The sequence below is a fragment of the Maylandia zebra genome, linkage group LG2, assembly GCF_041146795.1.
Source record: "Maylandia zebra isolate NMK-2024a linkage group LG2, Mzebra_GT3a, whole genome shotgun sequence".
In the NCBI taxonomy this organism is placed as follows: domain Eukaryota; kingdom Metazoa; phylum Chordata; class Actinopteri; order Cichliformes; family Cichlidae; genus Maylandia; species Maylandia zebra.
In genome coordinates this window covers 9,717,131-9,724,468 of record NC_135168.1, presented here as the reverse complement: position 1 = coordinate 9,724,468, position 7,338 = coordinate 9,717,131, and the positions used below count along the sequence as shown (strand labels likewise).

The 7,338-nt window shown below is 43.9% G+C and overlaps 1 protein-coding gene across 1 annotated transcript in view; it reads right to left on the bottom strand.

Moving 5' to 3' along the window:
• Positions 1–7,196: 7,196 nt before the first annotated feature.
• The window catches only part of LOC143420756 (protein NLRC3-like), a 29,378-nt gene continuing 29,236 nt past the window's right edge, over positions 7,197–7,338 (bottom strand). Inside the window, exon 9 of the mRNA XM_076888904.1 lies at positions 7,197–7,338. This exon is cut by the window's right edge and continues 723 nt beyond it. The gene's annotated coding sequence lies outside the window, so the exon portion shown is untranslated.

The following is a 7,338-nucleotide window of genomic DNA, read 5'->3' as shown; positions in this document are numbered from 1 at the left end:
TTATCTTTGCTGTGTGTACTTGTACCTCTGAGTGGAAGCTGAACTCTTGAGTTCGAGTATCGAAGCATCAGCTGTGACGTTAAAGTCCAAACAGCTCGTTCATTTGACGTGCAAATGAACGAAGGTAACGCCGTTTTCATGTGGATGTGTCACTGAGACACTTTCCACATCCACAGCTCACAAAATGGGAAAACTATAGAAGTATAACAATGAAGAAGTTACTATGTTACGGGTCCCAAGGATGAAGACCTCGATGACAAATATGTTACCTGTAAAAGCAGGTGAAGAGCAGAGTAAGGAAGACACGATGCGTCTCTGCTTTCCTCCAGAACGTGTCTGAGTCTGATTTATTTCACACAAATAAATGCTATAAAACACTAAACATGAGCTTTCAATATACTGTTCAGCTGGTTCCTCATTCACATCAATTACATTTACTTATTTCACAACATCAGTGAAATATACTCTTTTTAACTGGTTCAGTTTCTCAAGTTCACACTTCTTTCCATAACAGCTACATCCTTTTATCATATCAATAAACACATCACATTGTCTTCTGCAGTGTCTTACTGGCTAAACAGTTCTATTCAATAACAGCATTGGTAAATACATTACATTTGTTCCCTCCAGTAATTTACTGGCAAAATCACTATTTAGTGCATCATGAAACACAGCTTGTTGAATCAACCCATGAATGCCTCTGTTAGCTACACAGAGTTGCTCAGAGTGCTTGTGTTACACTAGCTAATCTACTCAGTCACTTTAACAGAACTATTAACATTCACATCTCACAGAACTGATTTGATTGGAGCATTACAACACGTTTGCACAGAGCATAGGAGCGCACTGACTCTGCTTCACGAGCGCTCCACCTAACGAGCGGGCTCGCGGTGCGGTCGCGCGGGACACTCCTCTGGTTTTCTCCCGTGTTTACATATAAATAACTTTGGCGGACCGCCTTAACTCTCCCATTCACATTAACGTGGGTAACCATGGTGACAATAAACAACATTTTCGGTGCGAGCACCGTGTACCGACCTGTAAAAGCAGGTGAAGAGCAGAGTAAGGAAGACACGATGCGTCTCTGCTTTCCTCCAGAACGTGTCTGAGGAAGCAGCGGAAGGTGGGCTCCACTTACTGCTCCCCGAAACCCCGGAGCAAGCACCAAAGTTCCGCCCTCACTGCTTTCTAACATAAAATGAATCCCTGTTACATGGATTTTCTATCCTCTTAAAGAAACTGAAAATAAATACATATAGCAATGAAAAATGTCCCGTTACATGAGTGTTTTACACAAAATAATATTCATGTGGTCATTCCCTCACAGGGGTGCCACAACTACACTGCTGTTTTGACAGAGACACAGTGTGTTTATCTAACTTGGCTGAAGCCAAAGTTCTCCAGACAAATTCAGTCTGTTTCTGCCAAGTGTGAACTCACTGGATGAGCGCCAGATACACAGAATCAAAAAGGGATAAATTACTTTTCTTATGTCATGTTCCCGTCACAAACTGGCTCAAGGAGAGGGGAAGCAGGAGTCCACAGATGAAATGTTCCTATAAATAAAGTGGAATTTATTCAAACTTTACCAAAACTTCAACACATCAAATACAAGCAGCTCAGCAGGGAGTGGATGTGTGTTGCATGTGCCAGGTGGATGCAGAGAGAGGCCAGGGCCACGTTCAAACCTGAACACGCTGCACAGTGTTTTGTTCCATTTGTTAGGGATGAATGAAATGCTTCCTTGAAAGGATGTGTGCAGTCACCAGTGGGCGTGGAAGCATGTGCGCCCTCATTTGGTGGGTGTGCAAGAAAAGTCATCCTGTCACACAGCAATGCCTACATAAATCACACCACTCTGCTTAAAATAATAATGTTTAGTGAAGCAGGTGAAGCAAAGGGCTGCTTTTAATAGGCTGGGAGACCCAGGTGTGCTGCTTTAGCTGCTGAGCCTCTTATGACAGAACAGCGGAGAGTGGTAAGAAGGGAGGAGGGGGTCTGGCTGTGTTTGTGAACGATAGATGGTGTAACTCTGGGCATTTATCTATCAAAGAGACGCTATGCTGTAAGGACATTGAGCTGCTAGCGGTTAGCATGAGACCGTACTATCTACCACGAGAGTTTACACACGTGATTATGATAGCTGTGTATGTCCCGCCCTCTGCTAACGCTGCAGCAGCCTGTGAGGTCCTGCACACTGTAACCAGCAGACTCCAAACACAGCACCCTCAGGCCCTTTTCCTGATCTCTGGGGACTTTAAAGATGATGTAACCATTTAATTATGGTTACATAATTAATTATGTAATTAATTATGCAAAATGCAAAACGCTCAGCTGTGTCTCCAATCAAAGCTCTGTAACTTCAGAGGTGATGTTCATATGTTGACTAATGGTTTTCTTTCATTTTTGATGTACTGCAGAATATTTGTATAAAATCCAGGCCAGGAAAATCTCCTTCATGTGTTTCTGTGTTTTGTCTTCAGCTACGTTGACACAAAGGCCTCTGCTGTGACGCTCACACCTTTGATAAAGTCTGGAGAGTGTCAGCTTCCTGTTTATAGATACAAAAATATGTAATGTTGTGAACTCTGGCCGCAGCGGCGCAAGAAAAAGGAGAATTACGGGAAGCACTCACAACAGGTAAAATCAAAATAACAAAGTAAAGTAGGATAAAATAAAAAACAACAAAAGAACAACACAATATACTTCCCCGTACTGTTACTGCTAACCTCTGTTAACCTAGTAACTCTTACCTTCTAACTGACAGCTGGTCAATAAACGAGCTCCATAAACGCTCCATATTCACCTTTACATGGAATATAAAGGGAAAAGAAGAAACACAGTGCTGTGTCAGCGTTAGACATATAGATATATCCTTGCTTTTAATACATTTGAAGGTGGGTGGGAGAGGTGCTTCTCCGCGTAGTCTACGGTCTCTTTGGGATGGGTAAAGCTTTTCCTCACATCACCATGGGTCACTAACAGCTTTGCAGGGTATAGCAGTCTGTACCTGACGCCGGTCATCCCACGTAGTCTTCCTCTCATATTTGCAAATGCGGCTCTGCGTTTCCAACAGAGGGAGGGAAATCTGGGAGGATGTTTATTTTAAAAACCCTTATACATCAGGTTCTTGTTCTCTGCAGCTTTCAGCAGAATTTCCTCACCAATGTGGTAGTAGTGCAATCTCAAGATGATGGGCCGAGGAAGATGACTTTGTTTGGGACGCTGGCGATTCACTCTATGTGCTCGATCGATGAGTGGCTTCTCCTCGAGAGATAGCGCCTCCGCCAACAGGTGTGAACCAACTCAGTCATCTTGGGTCCCTCTGTGCCTTCTGGTATTCCTGCAGTTCTTAAATTATTCCTCCTGGAGTGCCTCAAGAGCTCCACATCTCTCATCTAACTTCTTTACCTCCGCAGACAAACGCTCCACAGTGGCCTGGAGAGTGGCGATGGTGTCAGAGTGGTTCGAGGCACAGTCCTGCAGTTCAGTCAAAGTGTTATCATGCCTGGCCACGTCGCTTTTTATGTCCGAAATTGAGGGCTGGATGCTCTGGTTCAAGGATGATATCTCGCCTCCTATGGTGGTAGAAATCTCTAATATGCAAGTGTCCAGTGCTAGTTAGTTAGTTCTAGTTCTAGTGGTTAGTGGGGCTTTATTTGATGATTCTAGTGTGTGTTACATTGTTGTCATATTGTTGAGTCGCAGAGCTGTACAGTGTTACAGTTTCTGTAGAGTCTGGTATAAGGAACTCAGATCCCTCTGTGAATAATGTTCACTGAAACTGATCTGTAGTTAATGAACTAGTCAGGATTTACACTAGAGAATGTTTCTGCCATTACATGGCCTGTATTTGTAGAGCGCTTTACTCGTCCCTAAGGACCCCAAAGTGCTTTTTTGCCCAAGGACACAACGACCGAGACTGTCCAAGCCGGGGCTCGAACCGGCAACCTTCCGATTACAAGACGAGCTGCCGACTCTTGAGCCACGATCGGCCCACATATTGTTGTCTTTTGTTGCAGACACCAAGTGTTGAGATCCTGTCTCAACCTCCTACATTCTTCCAGCAGGTTACACATTATTTTTTGTATTTGGAATCAAATATATGTGTCAGTTGGGCCTAGTGCAGGGGTCAGCAACCTTTAACACCCAAAGAGCCTTTTGGACCCGGTTTCCACGCAAAGGGTCAGGGTTCGGGAAAACACTGGGAGCCGCAAATACTTTGTGACATCTAAAATGAAGATAACACTGTGTATATTGTTTTTACCTTTATGCTTTGTGTGAACAACTACAGTGTGTTGCTTATGAAATCCATGAAGTGCTACAGAGAAAATTACATTTGATTTATGTAATGAACACATTTTGAGCTCTTAAAGAAATATAACAAAGGAAAGCTGAACTACAATGATCCATGTAGCAAACACAAACTGTTATATCGCCTTTGGGCTTTTGGAGCCTTGACCTGACTTTTAAAAAAAGCGCGTTCATGCAAACATCGTCGGGTCTGCCGTGATATGTTTACAACGGGACTTCTGCTCCTGAACCTCTGCGCACAGCGTCTGCAGGTAAGGTAACTTTATTTATACCCAGCACAGACACATTATTCCTGTTAGGTCATGTCAGCTGTCACTCAGTACAAGCACAACTGTGAACAACACAAACTTCTCTTCAATGTGTCACAGAAACACTAAGTGTGAGAGCCTGTATGACACACAGGACAGACTGTAAGCTCTGCTGGCTGCACAGCACTTTGTAGCAGTTTTCCAACATGTCCTCCACCCGTGATGTCAGTGGTGGGACCCCAGTCACAGCACTCAGCACCACCTCCTTTAAATGGATTTTATAGCAGTTCCTCCCGTTACTCGGTGCAACGCTTCTTAAATGTGTTTTTGCAGGATAAAACACAGCAGGTGGTGTAGAGAGGACGTCAGCTGACGGAGCAGAGGGAGGCAGACTGTGGATAAATGACAGAGTGAGAGGAGAGCAACCATGACAGAAGCACAGGTGTGGCAGATAGAAGTGGCTTTATAGACACTTATTGTCAGTCCTCGTGCATGCTGTGGAAATAAGTGTCTGTGTCATGAGGTGACATGTGAGCTTATCTTTGGTCAATAAAGCTGAACGACCAGTTTTCACTTTGCTTGTTACGCTTGTTTAGTGACGTCTGGGTTTCTGTGGAGCCCGAATTTTGATGAGTTCTGGTGAAATCATCTGAGATCATCTGAGCATCGGTGAAGAGTCAGCAGAGAAAGTGTGGGACAGAAGTTTGCTTTGGACACATGGACTGAAATCAAAAAGTAACAAACAGGATTTCCAATGGACAGTATGGAGAAGTGAAAGTACACAAAGGCTGTGCTGGAACACGTGTGTTACACTTTTTGACAGCTGAGAACAAAACACAATATTTTGCATCATCTCTGCAGTGTCTCTTCTTTCCTCTGCTGTTGTGCTTTTAGCTCCAAACTGTTTCAAATGGTTTGTCAGCAAGCTGACCTCTGACCTCTGCAGTACTAACTCCTGACCCGTACAAAGAGCGGGCGTTTCTGACCTTTGACCTGCAGCTGTATGTCTCTCAGTCTCAGTTCTTCTCTCCGTCACTGATGGAGCAGGTGTAGTTGCTGCTGACAGTCAGTCGTTTGTTTTCTCAGAGTGAGGCTGAAGTCTGAACTGTTCAGAGCATCAGGTCTCATCAACGTGCGCTGCTGTAACGCCGCTTTGTCCTCTGAGATCACCAGGTATGAAACCTGAGTGCTGACAGAGCAGCATGTTCCCCCTCATTCACCTCCACCACCACAGCCAAGGCATGCTGGGAAACTGAGGACACACAGACGGAGAACTGAAGTGTCTGCTGTGTGTTCATCTCAGAGTCCTCACAGGTGACACATTAGCTCCAGAACACCAAGCCAGGTGTTTGAAGCCTGACAGGGATTCTTCCCATCCAGAGGGAGGATTTAGCTGCACAACAATGAACATTAGTGTGTAGTTTAGAAACACAGACTGTGCCTGCACTGCATCTAGTGAAGAAAAGTGTTACTGCCAGAGAACGAGGCTCCTTTAAAGCAGCTGATATTAAGGTTGAAAAATCAACAATAAGCTGATGTAATCAACGTTTCACAAAATGGTCAGCAGCTAAAATCTGGAGCCGTTCTTTGGTGGTAATTAACAGTTTGTTCTTGTTAGCTAATTATGTCATTAAAGGTAGCAGCAGAAGCCTTGTGTTGAAAGCCCATTCACTCACACATTCACACAGTATGTGTGTGTCTGTGTTACACTGTGGACATCCCTTCTGTTGGAGCGCCATCTTGTGGCAGGTTTAAGAAATGTTCTTCTTGTAAATCCAAACTGATGCACCTCCATAGCAGACTGTGGAGGCTTTCAGTGACATGAAGACTTGATTTATACTGTCATATTCTCCTGTTACACAAAGCACAGCACGCTGAACATGGATGAACTGAAACTCCCAGCATCTGACTGAGGAAAAGCACAAATCATTCTCACACTGACTCCTGCTTGATTTTAGATTTGCTTTCAAATCCTCACACTTTCATATGAAGCACTAAATGGGCTCCAGACTGTTTATCTCAGCTTCCTGTCAAACACACTGCTGCTCACACCGAGGCTCAGTTTACTCCTCCAGCCTGGCTTAACCTGCTGTCTGTTAAAAACAGTCCCACACTCCTCTGTTTAATCCTTCTGATCAGACTCTTTGATTTTGTATTGTTTTTACCTGAAGTTGTGTTTTTGACATGGTTCTGTCTGTGAAATAAAGCTCACACACACACTGCTACAGTCCTTCATACACTTAGAAACGAAGCTGCTCCTTTCCTCAGTGCTGACACATAAAGAAGAGTTGGTTTTATATCCAACACGTCTCTGTTCCAGAAAACAGCTTCAGCAGCCTCTGAGTCTGAACTTGGAGTTGGTTATAAGCCACAGGCCTGTGTGCACAGCAATGAGGAAATATAATGCAGTAAGTGAAACATGGATGTGTGGAACAGATTATCCCAAAGGTTGATTCTGTTCATCTGGACGTTTTCAGAAACGTTTGCTCACTGATCAGGTGACTTCTTCAGTCTCAGCTGACTGCAGCTTTACAAGCTTACAAACAGCACATTTGCACAATGACTGAAAGCAGCAGCACCTGATATATATGATACTAATATAATACATATACATATATAATCCATACTAATGATGAAGGAACTGAGCTCACAGTCCATTGTTCATTCAGTGAACTACTCAGTTTATTTTGGGCCTCAGAAATGCTCACTCTGTTTGTACATCACTGTCAGCAATAGACTCATTCTGCTGTGTGGACAGGAACACATGTGACATCAC